Here is a 16,298-nt window from a genome sequence, read left to right on the forward strand (position 1 = left end):
CTTCGTGCACATCTCAAGTCATTTGGATTCAAAGCCAACATCGCGACTATGGCTTGAATATGAAAAAAATTCCTCTCTATTATGACTTTGAAAGTGCCATTCGCATATGTCACAACCCAGTGCAACACTCAAAAACGAAACACATAGCACTAAGGTATATCTTCATCAAGGATCATGTGGAAGATGGCAATGTTGAGATTTATTTCGTAAGATCCGCTGATCAAGTGGCTGACATATTCACCTAGGCCCTACCTGAAGCAACATTTAATAGAATCCTTCAAGGGCTGGGAATGATGGAAGCTGATTTCGTACCAAATCCACTATCGCATTCATAAATTCTTCACTGCGAATTGGTGTGAACGTTCGCAGGCTTTCGCAGTCCACTGTTCATTAACAGTCTGTTTTATCAATGTGAATCAATGTGAACGTTCACAGTAGTTCGCAAGGCACTGTTCATTCGTGGTTTGGTATTTCACATATCCTTTTGTATATTTTGTGTATCTTTGCTTCTCTCTATTTTCAAATTGCTTATCTTATCCCTATTTTCAAAATTGTTTATCACTGCGAATCGGTACGAACGTTCGCAACCTTTCGCAGTCCACTGTTCATTATCAGTCTATTTTTACCTTATTTTTCTTATTTTCAGAAAAACTCCAAAAACCAAAAAATAATTTATTTGCTATATCAAAATCACAAAAATATTTTTACTTTTTGTTCATTTTCTTTGCACACCAAGATCATAAACGAAGACGTTCGCAATGTCTATCCACTAGTGTGATGGGGCAGGTATGACTCTCGATTACTTATGTATTAGCTAAGTGTCCCTAGAAGCATGCTGCTGCATGTTGACCTAAGCCTAAACGACTCGACTGTGAAGCCTTAATGAATTGATATCACCAATCAATTCTTCCCAATCAGGATGCGAATTCACATTAGTCATGAGCTACCTTACTCTTCTCGCATTGAGTTAAGAGTTATTTGCATGGTCACATTCGCATTGCAAAGGTACTTTCACTCTCTTGTAACCATCTACTCTCTTCTCCATCACTTTCGCATTCATCAATGTAACCCTTGAGACTCTCAGAAATTACCACTGAGGTTTATGGTTATACAAACATATGTGTTAATGATCTTAGTTTCGTTCTACCACGAACTGAGTGAAACACAAAATTCAATACCCACAATGAATTGACGGTGAACAATCAAATGTTCAAGTTTTCACCTAAGGATTAACGAAACCACTTTCGTGGGAGGTACCATGAAATTTCTTTTTATCTTTTGCGTGATCTTTATGAAATTGTCTACCACCAAGATTTTTCTACCTAAAAGATCCAGTTTATTTTTTTTTTCAGATTTCAATATTGTTCCAAGTCAATGACAATAAATTCCCAACCTACTCGTTCAACTGACTACACTAGTCACACGAGTACCTTTTCCAACTTTCATACTTATGTCAAGTTCGTAGTTTGGTTAACGGATAAGCCACCTTTACCAACCTTACATAAAAGATGCCTTTCAGTGTTTCTCATCAAACAACTGATCGTATTCAACAGGAAACCAAACATACACTTCTTAGTCTCTCTTGACTATGAAGAAATAGATCTTTGCCTGGGATCAATAGTTTTATGTCACATATATGACATGACAACATCCCACAGATAAACGTTGTTTTATTTCTTTTTCTTTGACACTCTTGCACGAAGATCCTTGTGATTTTCAAAAGTCTTGTTCGTGGTTACATTTAACTTTCAGGTTCACAGTCGTATACATTCAACGTGATTTCCTTACTGTGAAAGAAGATAGGCTGACGCGGCAAATTTTCAAAAGATCAGAATTCAAACGGACGCGTGAAAAGTTGAACGGATACCTATTCTTACGCCGAGTGACGCACGCCTCTAACTTGTCATAGCTATCAAATCGCGCTTTTCCAGGCGATGGTTCAGTACTCGAGATTCTCTCTCCGGCTTTCTCTCACCAAATCAAAGCGTATAAAAGGATTTTGACGGTTCATTATTTCATTACCACTTTCAAAATTCTCTCAAAGATTTTTGGCGATTAAAAGGCTCTCTACTGTTCATCTTCTTCAAAGCTTCATCAATGGCGGCTTCATCTGAGAATCAGTCTGTTCAAGATCAAACTGCTCATTCAACACTCCTTTCAGTGAAGCAACATCAAAATCTCATCATCGATTTGGATCCGGTAAAATATGATGCCTTTCTTCTACCTCTGATTGAGTACTTGAAATAGTTTCCTCTTACTATTGCTATGTCTCAAGTTGAGAATGTTCCTCTCTCGATTCTCTACAAAGCATATACCACTACCAACTATGTCAAGGACGAGCAACGGATTTACTTCAATATCCATAATCACACAACCTCGATCTCCAAGACCCGATACTGCAATCTGCTAGGCTCCCACACTCCGACAATCTGATCAATCCGGAAACCATCCCCAACGCAACCATCTTGGAAATGTTCTATCAAATGGGATACAAGGAAACACTCACTGCTGTATCCAAGTTTAAGAAACCCAATCTTCCACCAACTTGGAACGCCCTTTTCACCATCTTGTTCAAATCATTTTCTGAAAGGGTCGCAGACAACGACTGTGCAAGCAAGCTCTTCGTGGGTCTGATGTATGGTCGATACACTGGTGAAAACATAGACTATGGTTCTATCCTCTAGGCTCAATTCATCCAGAGCACTCACTCTGTTACTCGTCACAGTGAGATTTCCTGTGTGAGATTTTGGACCATTGTTATCAACAGGGCTATTAAGCCACTCAAAATTACAGTGATGACTGATGCACTAATGGCTTCCATTGCGACATTCTATACAACAGGTATTATTATGGCAGATAGGTCCAAGTTCGATTTCATTGGTTCAATTCCGGAAGCGATGTTTCGTGATGTTCCTCCCTCAAGTAAAATTCTAGAAGGATATCGCGCCCTTACTCCTTCAGGACCTCGTCCTTTAACTGATGAGTTCCAATCCATTTTGGCTGAGGCTGATAAATCTAAGAAAGGGGGCAAAGGGTCGAAGAGAACTACCAAGAAAGATTCTACGAAAGAAGGAACTTCTGAGGCTCCGAAACCTCCATCTAAGAAGCGAAAGGCTCCTGCTACCTCTACTGTTGCACCAAAGCGAATGAAGCAACCAGCTAGAAGGCGAAAGTCTCCTACTCCTACCCCATCTCAGAGTGAAGACACAAATTCGGGTTCTGATACCGAGTCGGAGATTCGCATTGAGGAGGATCCCCCAGTTCGCAATGAGGAAGATGAACCCATTCGCACTGAAGAACAAGAACACGTTCGCAATGAGGAAGAAGAACAAGTTCGCACTGAGACCCTGTTTTCTAATCGTGAGGTTACTCCACCCCTTAATGATTTTGTTCCTTCTCCACCTTCCTCACCTAAAACAACTACTTCTATACCAATCACCATTGCTCCTCTCCCACCACCTGTATCAACTCAAACACCCACAACTATTCCAGTTTCCATACCTATTTTCACAGATTCCACAGTTCCACCTCAAACCTCTACTGCACCTGTAAGTTCAGTCAATGTATCTGATACGGGGGTAACATTTCAGGTTTTTCATCTCATGTTACACCACCCATCTCTCCCATTCGTAACGATGACCCGGAAATTATTTTCGGAGATGATGACGCTGATGATTTGGAAGGATTCACTTATAGTCCTTTGCAAATAAGGATTGACAATGAAGATGATGTCTTTACTCCGTAAGCGGAATTCAAATCTCTTCATGAGAATCTTGATCAGCTGCTTCTCGCATCCATCGTTTCCACTTCTGAAGCTTACTCCAAAGCTGCGGTTGAGTCAATCCTTGAGAGAGTCACAAAGGAACTTACTACCAACACTTCTACCTTGTCCAAGGCAGTTTCTGACTCTGCTGTTGTTTGCAAGGAAACGACCGAAAAAGTCGATAAACTAATTGCTGACACAAGGCAATTCATGGAAGCCTACCAGGTTACCTACAACGCCAACACCTCAACAACGAACAAGGCTATTCAGAATGTTGGTGCCATGTTCCAAGCAGAAAAGGCGAACTTTGCTGAACTTCGCACCGTGTTCAAGTAAGCATTCCAGACTTCTATCGATGCGAAACTCACAAAGCTTCAAGAATACTTGGCGATGGAGAACAAGATCATGGATGCTCTCGCAGTCAAGGAGGAAAAATGTAAGGTGTTGGAAACCAAGCTTCACTACACTATAAAAAAGGTCGATGATTTGCTAGCAGAGAAAGCAGTCACATGAAGTTGTATTTTTTATGTTAATGGACTGCTCTCTAATATCATTGAGACCCATGATCCCATGATTTCCATCACAGTACGAAAGCATCTGGCTGAAAAAAGCTAAGACCGATGTTCGCAATGTTGCACCGTTTGGAGGGTGTTTCGACGCCGATGTATTTTCCAAAACAAGGGGGAGAAGGTAGTTCTAAACTTCAAACGGATGATGACAACCCCAAAGTTTCAGTTACACCTCCTGTCATCAAGCAAGATCCAAAGGACAAGGAAACGTTATTCAGTAATGAACCCATTATTGATGATAGTGAAGACGAAGAGCCTGATGAAGCTGAGCTTAAAAGGTGGAAGGATAGCGAGCCAGAGATTGATGAACATGCTCACATCGTCAGAGAGACAGAAGAGAAAGAAAGAGCTGAAAAAGTAGCTCAGGCCACTCTTAAAAGCAAAATGCTATTATTTCAAAAGTGGACCATGAAGCGCATGCAAAACCAAGCTGTGGATATGTCAAGTCAGTATTCGTTGGATCCTATTGCTTCCTTTGATGTCCAAAATACACAGGATTCGCAGTTAGACCTTCCTATCACACCAAAGGCGTTCAGGTTTCGTGACTTTATAAAGGTTGCTAATGTACCTTTCTCAGACAGCACTGGGGATCAACTGTTGTGTTTCCTTCTACTTGATGCATATGAAGCCCAGTTCGAGAGCTGGAGTGGGAGCAAAATTGTAGCTGTGAAGGTTACTGGGCTAATAGAGACTGAAAGCTTCCCTAATGTGAAGTTTAAAGTTGCGAGAGGATCTGCATGTCAAGCCTGCGAATTCACTCTCGCAGATTTGCCTTGTTTGAACCCCCATGAGTGGATGGTGATATTCAATATTCTGTTACGAGAAAAGGAGAAGTACGAACCTGTGTTTTCTCATCCACTGTTCTGAGGCAAAAACCAAGTGTTGTTCCAAAAGAAGCTCCGAAAGACTTCCAGAAGCTCAAACCAGGAAAGATTTACAAGGAATGATGGTTTATGGTATACACGGCTAGGGATCGTCCAGGAGCAGATCGACGCAATTTATTCTTTCATCTTGAAGACAAACACTTGTTTACTACTTCTTATCTGGAGTTTATTTTGGAGCTTGTTGTGAAGTTTAAGGGCAACAACAAAGATGATGTGAAGTGTTTCACTGATGTGATCACTTGGTACATTCATGTTCGCAAGCTGCTGTTGAGTTTCATTCCCAAATTCTACGAAGTGCAGAAGCGAATCACGAATTAACATGGCTATGGTTTCAATTGACGCAAAGGGGGAGATTGTTGAAGATATTAGTGTTGCGTCATTGGGCCTATGTTATCTAATCCATTGTGTATAAACGACTTGGGCCTGTCCACTCGTATTTAATGCTAGGGTTATAGTATATAAGGTGCATGCATGCTACGTATTTAAGTTAAGTCTCATAATTATCTTTGTAACCCTAATTTATGCCTCTACAGAAGCAATTCTTCATCGAGTTCTTCTGAGGCGTGATAGTTCATCATTCAGCACAAGTTTGATCATATTGTGTTCTTTACCTGTTTTAATCTATTCGATCTTTAAGGATTTATTCCTATCAATTGGTATCAGAGCAGGAGACAGTGTTTTTAATACGCATCTCTTCTGCTTGAAGAAATTATTAGGGTTTCCGCAAATATTGGACCTGTACCCGAAATCTCTATCTGTAAGTCAATTCAATCAATAAAAAGTCAGACTCGTTTCTACTCTCGCTTTACTGTGTTTAGGGTTAGTTTGAGAGTCTCTAAGCCTAGTAAAATTAAGAGTTTGATGTTTAGAGGTTTTAGCTTGGGATTAGAGGAATGCAATCGAACCAGAAAACTCATCAAAGGGTGTTCACGGCTGCAAACTAGGTTCACGGCCGTGAACCCATGTTTGGCCGTGAACCCCTCTCCATATATATATATATATATATATATATATATATATATATATATATATATATATATATATATATATATATATATATATATATATATATATATATATATATATTTCCTTCATTTATTCCTCATTTCTTCCCTACTTGGCCAAAAACTCCTCAAGATTCTCTCAAGACTCATCCAACAAAAGCCCCCTTTCCACCCCACAAACGTAAGTGATTCTCCCCTTTTCACTTGTTATTAATCTTATTCATGTAAAGTGCTTCATTTTCATTCATTGATTCATCACTTTCATCACCATCTTTATGATCTTCAAGAGTTCACGGCCGTGAACCCTTCTTAGGGTCGTGAACCCTTCATAGATGGGCCGTAAACCCGTCAAGTGTTCATAAGTAGGCCGTGAACCCTTCATGTGTTCATGGGCCGTGAACACATCTTAGGCCGTGAACCCATGGTGGTTGGCCGTGAACTCCTTTTTGTCCCTCATCTTCGGTTCTAACACTTCATTGTAAGTGTTTCCTACATCATAAGGTTGTTTTCTATGCTTGTTAGTGGTCATAGACACTAATTATAGGCCTATACATGTTAATATGTGCTTAATATGACCTTATTGTGCTCGGGACTTCACTTAGCATACCAAGCATCCTATCTTTGTCATTCATCCAAGTCAGTCACAATCAGGTAAGTTCATACCCCTATGCTTTTATGATTTTAATGTTTTCATGGGGAGAATACAAGCCAAACACAAATGATTTTGTGAATTTATACAAAAAGGACTTCAACACACCTAAAACTGATGCAATTGATACAACCTTACTTTTTCGACATCTTTATAAAATATTTATAGATATTTTATACCTTTTTGTAACATGCTGAGCATAAGGGACGTTTTCAACTTACAAGCATAATTACATAGTTATTCAGATCAATACATAAATCAAGTACAAAACATACATGCAAACTATAATAGGTATTGTTTGGTAATTCAATACACGGTTTTCCATATACAGGCATATAAACTCTTATAAGAATATAGTTTAGGGAACGAACATATCTTTTTATAAACTTATCTGATATTTATAAAAAGGTTTTTTCGAATTATTACTTGTAAAGTCTTTTATCTAGTTTGAGAGACACTTCTTTGGGTACAATTACCTGTACTAGTGGAAGACTACCCTTATGAACCTGAGTCTCCTCGAGGGAGAGTGTGACTTTGTGCATAGATCTATACGGGACTGACAATCCGCCACCTTGCTGTTAGCTACAGTAGGAACGACAAGTCTACGGGTGACAAAGTCATAAAGGATATTGGTGTCCGATTCACGTCGTATCAGTTAGTATGGTCATAAAACTCGCAAGTAGATAGCAACGATATATTTACGTAGTAATATACTTTTCATGAACAATGCTTTAATAATATAAGCATGGAAAATACTTGTATTTCCAGTTATGGAACAATTAAAGTGACAACATACATTCAGGGGAAAATATAGGATTTTCCTGGATAATCATCAGTATTTTTACAAACAATCAGACTATTATTCAACCATCGAATGTTCATTGTTAATTCTATAATCCCTTAGTTTATACATCCGGGTCATGTATGAAGAATATCCGATAGACTGTGGAATGTGTGGTTTCCGCTCCATCACCTGTTCCTTGTTTGGTTGTGGGTTTAGGGCAGATCCATACAATTAACTATCTATTCGATATTGGTTTACACGTAGCTAGTATGAGTTAAGAGATTATAGAAGAAACTGGTATTATCATACTTATCTTAACTTTCATTATATCAGTAATTATAAGGTTTTCTAAAGAAACATAACACACTTGTCAACGAACTCAGAACCTGTTTTTCTAAATCAAAACGCTTATGAACTCACCAGCTTAAATGATGATCTACTCTTTCAAAATAACTTGTATTCTCAGGAAATCTATAGACAGGTACTCCCGCAGCCTTTGAGAAGACGGAGCCTTTAGAGTCACGTCATTATATTTTGCTACTATTGATGTATATGAATATGAATCAAACATATGTAAATACCTTTTATATATTTAATGTAATGGTTGTGTTTACTTTGATTACTATGATACAATTTTTGTGACACTACACATGACGTCCTCCACCCCCGAACGTTTCCTCCATATCGGTTTGGGGGTGTGACAGAATACAACCTGATCCTGGGGTCACAAGTCTGCTCACTCCTTTGAGCTCGAAAAAAAAACTGAGAGGGCGCAATCTTGCCCTACATAACGACAATTCAATCCATCAATTAACCATTCCACTCCCAGCTGCAAAACCCAGCTGAACATAATCATCATTCCTTCCGGAGTCCCCGCGACTTACATTCCGGCCTCGAGCAAACCCCCGAGCCTCAAATCTAGAAACTTATGTGCTAGCCTCTCCCGCTCAACCCGTGGAAATATAACGAGTACATATCATCTTCCTGATCCTAGATAACTGCATCCCTCTGCTCATCAGAATATGTACCAGTAACATGTCCTGGTACTGGAAAGCTTGACCAGGTCCTCTTCGTACTGTCGTTATAGCTGTTAAAGCTGCTGCGGCAGCCGTCTTAGCGATGGATGCATGACGCTCGTCAAAATACTCAACCATGGCGGTCTTGAAAGACCCAATCATCTCCGAAATCCGTCCCCCAAACGATCTCGATCACCTCCTCCCGGATGATCTCCTTGACACGATCCTCTGACAATACTGGCCTATCCTAGCTGCCAGCTCTCGATCGTGATCCGGATCCGGTCTCAAAACGTCTCGAAAAAAATCCATACCATAATAGGGACCCAACTCCAAACTAAACCCCAGGGGTTGTGACTTCCTTGCTACTTGTATCGGTCCTGTGCTTTCAGTAGTACGGGCCCATACTACCTTCCACACCTACCCATATTTGTCTCAAGTATCACCATAACACCCTAACAATACACACGAACATAGCGAGTGCTCAATCCTCACTCCTAGAGGAAGGCTAACTGTCTCACAACTGACCTACCGGTCCCACACAAATCACCCATCCATGAAACTTCCACCAACCTTGTAACACTAGTGTATGCTAGCCATACATAACGCTGGACCCTATGGACTTTAGAATATCCAATCCTACCCTAAGCCCCAATCAGATAACAATAGAACATAAGGCCAAATCAAACATTCTCAGGCTATAAGATCTTAATTATGTATAACCGTGATGCATACACTAAACAACTACAGTAATGATGTCAATCTCATATAAAGGAAACCCAAGGCTAGCAGGCATCATGTAATCAGGCAATTCTATCATGTAATTCCTGAAGATCCCTAGCCTAGTACTAGCATGTTGTTTTAACATCTCACAGTACCAAATAACCGTATGGTATTTTGGGGTCTACTTACTGGCTCTGGCTGATCATACTGTAACACCGTAAATTTTGCATAAATTTTTCGTTTTTAAAATCACATAAATATCATCAACACATTTCACAAAATCTCAATATATCAATTATCAAAGACACGTGTCCATAATTGTTGAATAAAAATCCAGGATCCTCAAAATATAACTCCATCTTGTGTGTACAATCAAGTCGGCGCCTTCCTGTGATCCTGAGAAGTACCTGAAACACATATCACACAACACGGTAAGCACGAAGCTTAGTGAGTCACCAAAATACCACATACAACTCATTAGCCACTTGTGGCTATAAATCTGTATGACCCTCCGGTCAATGTGTCTTAGTGGGACCCTCCAGTCCCACCACTCTACTGGAACCTCCGGTCCTAACACTGTGGACCCTCCGGTCCTAACTCTGTGGACCATCCTAACTCTGTAGCTTATAATAATACATGGCATAATTCACACAATCCAGGATATCACATAACTCAACATAAGCACATAAGATAAACATATACACAGAATAATATAACAGCATAAGTCACAAAAACAGTATGCACGATAACACATATCACAGTATAAACGATTAAGACCCTCTGGTCAATAAAGTACTAAGACCCTCCGGTCAATAACACGAATAAGACCCTTCGGTCACACATAAATTACCATACAGGTAAGTATAGTGAGAAGACTCACCTCGGATGGCGGACAGATCCTACAAATGTTGCTAATGTACCCCGGTCTCTAACACTGAGCCAAACCCACAATTAACCTCTTTAGGATCTAAGACCATACCTTCACATATTAGGTCTAAATATGGTCCACCATCCCAGCCCATAAATAACCCAATCCCATTGGGCCCACCAAGGCCCAATACCACATAGATCCACAAAAGTCCACTAATTGCCCAACTATGGCCCAATTTTCCAAATTGGGCCCAAACCCTCATATGGGCCTTACCCTAAAGCCCATTTAAATATTCTAGTCCACATGATTGCTCTTGGATGGCCCATCAATAGCCCAATCACTAACGCCCAAAAGAAAGGCCCAACTCATGGCCCAAGCCAAAATTAAGGTTTTCACATAAAATGACGATTAGGGTTAAGTGTTTCTCACTTAACCCATTAAGGACTTAACCCATTAAGTCCATCACTCCACTAGGCCATTCACACAATGAAGTCGGACATAATTTACAACATCAATCTAACAGTCTAACCGCGGGTCCCGGTAAAATCCAAGCAAACAAACCCAAAATTAGGGTTTCTAGCCCAATCACAAAGCAGCCCAGTCCAAGATTAAGCATTTGGGCCGATTAGGGCTCACTATGCAAAACACCACCTACTACCACCTCAGGTAGTGGTGGTCAGTGGCGGCTCACGGCGACAGCCACCACCTCACGGTGGTGGTGGTGGTGGTTTTTCCCTCAATCCCTCCACCAAAGGTGCTAACATAAGTCCCGTACCACAAGACATACTCATAACATCACAACAAATACACCCAGCCACCACCATATGGCGGCTGGTGGTGGTGACGCAGCGGCAGGAGGCGGCAGCCAGCACCTCATGGTGGTGGCAGTGGGTTTTCGGCCACAAAACACACATCCCACACCCCAAATGACAAAAGCAACAACTACACTCTAACATACGTCTAACCAGCCACCCCATACGCGGAGGGCGTCGCCGGAAAAACGCAACAGCAGCCTCCCTCATTGCAAACAACGGTGGCGGTGATGATTCCGACGTCGCACCCACAAGAAAACGAGAGAGAAAGTGGAATGATAGGTTGAGGGTGAATTACCGTGCATTCTCGGCGGCTCACGACTTGCACAACCATGACACAGCGGCTTTCCCCGGTCCTCGGTAGGTCTGCGGCTACCCATGACGTTTCCGGCAGAAAACATCATGGCGGCGATCCTTATCGGCACTGCAGCGGCGATCATTATCGGCACTACAGCGGCGGTGGTCGGACTCTGCTCGCGAGTGGCACTGAGAAAGCTCCCAAGAACGGTGGTGGCGACTGACTCCTCAAGATTTACGGTTAGAAGGTGCGATGGGAGGGAACAGTTCCTGTTTAATCCCGTGCTCATACAAAATCCTTCCGAGTTTTACACTTCTAGTCCCTCCTTCTCATAAACTCTTCAACTTTAATCTAACATTTCCCCTTTTACCCCTGATTCCATAAATTCATTACACTTTAAGTCCAAAACTTACCAAATAGCCCCTGTCCTAAGAAATCTTTACAATTTAAATCTGGAATTTACCATTTAGCCCTTGCTTCCCAAAATCTACTCAATGTAAGTCCCAATAATCTACCAAGTAGCCCCCCACTCCTAAAATCCTTACAAAATAGGTCCCAAGATTACATTTTAATCCCCAAAACCAACACTCCACTGAATATTATGGATTTAGGGCTACTATTCGTTCCTCAATTTTATCTATTTAATTATTTAACAAACGGGATGTTACAACTCTCCCCCACTGAAATTAGATTTCGCCCTCGAAATCATTCCTCGCCGATCCTTACACGCCAGGTAACTTGAACGACATGACCACATGCCCGAGTATAACCCCATTCGTTCAATCCAACAGAGCTATCTTAACCAACCATATTGTGCATTCAACCACAAAGTTCGCCTTACATCCAAACAATATTATGACCGATGTGTAGTCACACATCACTTCCGATCTCCGTCGTCTAACACTCACTAACTTCATGCGTGCTGCAGTCCTTCTCAAACCAAACGAACCAACCCTTCCTGGTCTAAAACATCAGATGGAGACCTTAACCACTCAAAAGAAAGCCATCATGAATCTAAAATATCAACTCATCTATCCTTTACACAAATAGGGCCTAACTCAAATTCAAGAGTCTGGTTCGACAGTAAAATTGGAACCACTCAAATCCAATCTGATACCAACTCACGACTCGTGATCCGAGAATCTACGCGTACCTTACTTCTCCAATCCCTTCCGATTTGCGAAAACCTCTCCTTAATTCGAGATATAACGGATCCCGACTATCATGGAGACCTCAGTCTCGCCCCTGGCACGGCCACCAGGTTCCCAAAGACTCAGTCATCAAGGCTACCTAAGCCTAAGAACTCCTCTGTGTCATGCCCTGACTAGTGAACACCACGGCTCCCCGTAGTGTTATAACACTCTCTTACTGGCTAATGACTGCTACGGCTCCCCGTAGACTTGTGACACTCTCACACTGACTCGTGAATGCTACGACTCCCCGCAGGCTTACATCACTCGCTCACTCACCATGGGCTCTCCCCATGGTTTTCCCCGATGATACAAAGAGATTACTCCCACCTCGATCCTCCCACTCTCTTACCTTCCCACAATCTCATCATTAAGCCATCACCATATTGCGTTCGCTAAACTCATGCTCCGCGATCCATCATGTACAAGTGCACACACCCACCCAGATTAAACATCACTACCCCTAACAACAATTGTCGCTACAAAACACTTCCCCTTGATACAATTCACATTCTTGAACAATTCCCCGTCCAAAGACAATTAGTTGATGGGTTCCTACTGGAAAAATAGCTACTCGATACTCCACTTATCATATCATAAACTCGAGTATCAAAATAATCCAACAACTTAGGGCATCATACTCAGATACCCCGATACACCATCATAGAATCTCACACTCGCTTGCCTCAAACACTGATCTCCCTCTCACACAACTCATAACCTCGAAATACTCCACTCAAAATTGAAACACGGAGGAATCATCAATGACTGAGAACACGTTGACGACCATTCGAAACCCCATCCTCTTACTGATCAAAACCCATGTAAAGCTACTCATACCGAATCTGAAACTAATTGACAAATCAATTGCTGCTCCTCCCAGAATATAGATAACAATCTATACATTGAACTGGCAAATCCCAACAATTGAAAATGGACCTCAACGAACCAACCGCCTCGAACCCAACCATTGCAAACCTGAAGAGTCCCTCACCACAATAAGCTCCATGACTCACGGCTACTCACTGTGGGTACACTCGTTCTTTCCTATACACGTACCACATGCATCATCTCGCTCTGCACCTTGCCTCGTCCACCAATAAACCCAAGTCTCATATGTCCGTACCACATATCCCCATAACCGAATCTTCTAACCGTAACTTGAACATATTGTTGATGTTCTCAACAGAATACTCAGTTCTCCCCCACTCAGGGTTCGACCATCACCAATTGACATATCAACAGTCTACCCCACAGACTGTTTCACCAGATACAACACACTTGACTCTTGAAACGTATTACGTAACACTAGATGATCTTCCAAAGAAAGACCAAGCAACTCCATATCTCCCGAATGTCAGATTAAATCCTCGAAACTACCCAATGTGACTGTCTCCAATCCCCCAGAACCTCGTCCGGCTGCACCCGAAATTACCCCGACGGCCCTACAATAGCACTATCCCCTTTCCTGGAAATAATGGACTATCACGCACTTCGTTATCCGAATCCTCAATCATCACCCCACTGCTAGAATCGACATAGAACGAGAGAGCTCATCCTCGCAGTCGATCCGCTGCATAGCCACGAAAGCCGACAACTCGATATACTCCTCTCGTTTTCCTGAAACAGTTGCTGGTATACAACTTACCAAATGCAAACAAGGCATACTCGATCCCTCGCTAGTCACAGTACTCACTGACGACCCTTCCCAGCATAAGAATGTAATTCAATGCTCTCATATAACAAAATACTCTTGGTGCCAATATCGCAACTCCCTGGTGCCCCACAGGGTCTTCTTCTAATCTCTGACATCAGAAACTCACTCACCCATCCTCTCAAAATTGGAAAAAAAGAATAATATAATCCTCAAAATAGAAACTTGACATCACAAGCCATCACCCGACCACTGAACTCAGACTGCAATCCCCCATGACGCATCATCTCCACCCATGTTTGAGTCTGGCAACTCCAACTGGCACCTCACCAGTCCAAACCCTCGAGATCTTAACTCAAAAATTTCCCACCCAGGGTATACTCCATTTAAGCTCAACCGTCATGGACCTCTGGCCCCACAATCTCCCATCTCCACTCCCAGTCTGAATAATCACAACCGGGTAACTGATAAAGGCGAAAACACACTCTAGCATACTCCTTGTGATGCCAGCGATCTACCTCCTGAATATCGTCATATTCACTTAGTAGCTGACTCCCATCATTCAAGAGTTCCACAAAGCACAAAGCAAGCAGCATTCGGACATCGAATAACCAAGACATGAAACCACTCTAGCATACCACTCCACTCGATCTTTTCATAACTCAAAAGCATCACCGAACTTAGACAATCCTACCTCTCGTGGATCTCTAAATACTCTCTCAGAAGATTCCTCAAATGCTCGTCTAGGTATATCTCCTAGATTAGTCTTCTACTCAAGACTCCCTCTAAAAGATTCCTGCTAGGTACTTCTACTCAGCACATTCAGATCAATTAGCAGATAATATCAATTAATAGCATCCCCTAGGCTAAGGCATCATGAATCAGGCAACTCTAGCCCTAATTTCTGAAATACCTAGCCTATCATCTACCATGCAGCTCTAATATCTCATAAACATCTCATAATACAAACAAATAATGGTATTTTGGGAAATCACCGTTTGGGCTCTGGATGATTGTACACACTGCTCCATCTCGTTTTCTCTTTAAAACTCTTACTCGTTTTAGAAAAATCATTTCTTTTTAAAAAAATTTCTCAAATCCTCAGTTTGAGTTCAGAGATACCCGGGAGCACATCTGAATCCCTCTAACCAAGGCTCTGATACCAACTTGTAACACTATAAATTTCGGACAAATTTTTCGTTTTTAAAGTTCCTTCACCACTTGACTCTTGAATTTATTCAAGGTCAACTTGCCTCCCACTGTCTCCTTGGCTTATGAACTCTCTCTCTCGAAAGAAAGCCCTCCTAGCTACAAAGACCACATTCTCACTAGGTCTATAAAAGAGGTAACCAAAGGATTTTTGTGGGTAGCCGATGAAAATACACCTCTCACTTCGAGGTTCGAGCTTATCATGAGTCTCGCGTCTCACGAAAGCCTCGCAACCCCAAATCTTAATGTGGTCTAGTTTGGGTACTTTACCAGTCCACATCTCATGAGGAGTTTTGGCAACTTTCTTTGTGGGAACTAGATTAAGGATATGGGCGGCAGTCTCTAAGGCATACCCCCAAAATGAGATTGGTAGCGAAGCTCGACTCATCATGGAATGAACCATATCCAACAAGGTTCGATTACACCTCTCAGCTACACCATTCAACTGCGGTGTCCTGGGAGGTGTCAATTGTGAGACAATCCCACATTCCCTAAGATAGTCGAGGAACTCTGAACTAAGATACTCACCACCTCGATCGGATCGAAGCATCTTAATGTTCCTGCCCAATTGATTCTCGACTTCCTGTTTAAACTCTTTAAACCTCTCAAAAGTCTCTGACTTATGCTTGATTAAGTAGACATATCCATATCTACTGTAATCATCAGTAAAAGTCAAATAATAACGATTAGCATCCCTTGTGGCATGTTTGAAGGGCCCACACACATCTGTGTGTATAAGATCCAACAAACCTTCACCCCTCTCACAAGAACCTATGAAGGGTGACTTTGTCATTTTTCCAAGTAAGCATGATTCGCAACTATCATCTGACTTTAGGTCAAATGACTCCAATACTCTATCCTTTTGGAGTTGGCCT

The sequence above is a fragment of the Lactuca virosa genome, chromosome 1, assembly GCF_052849685.1.
Source record: "Lactuca virosa cultivar CGN04683 chromosome 1, Lactuca_virosa_CGN04683_v6, whole genome shotgun sequence".
Lineage (NCBI taxonomy): Eukaryota > Viridiplantae > Streptophyta > Magnoliopsida > Asterales > Asteraceae > Lactuca > Lactuca virosa.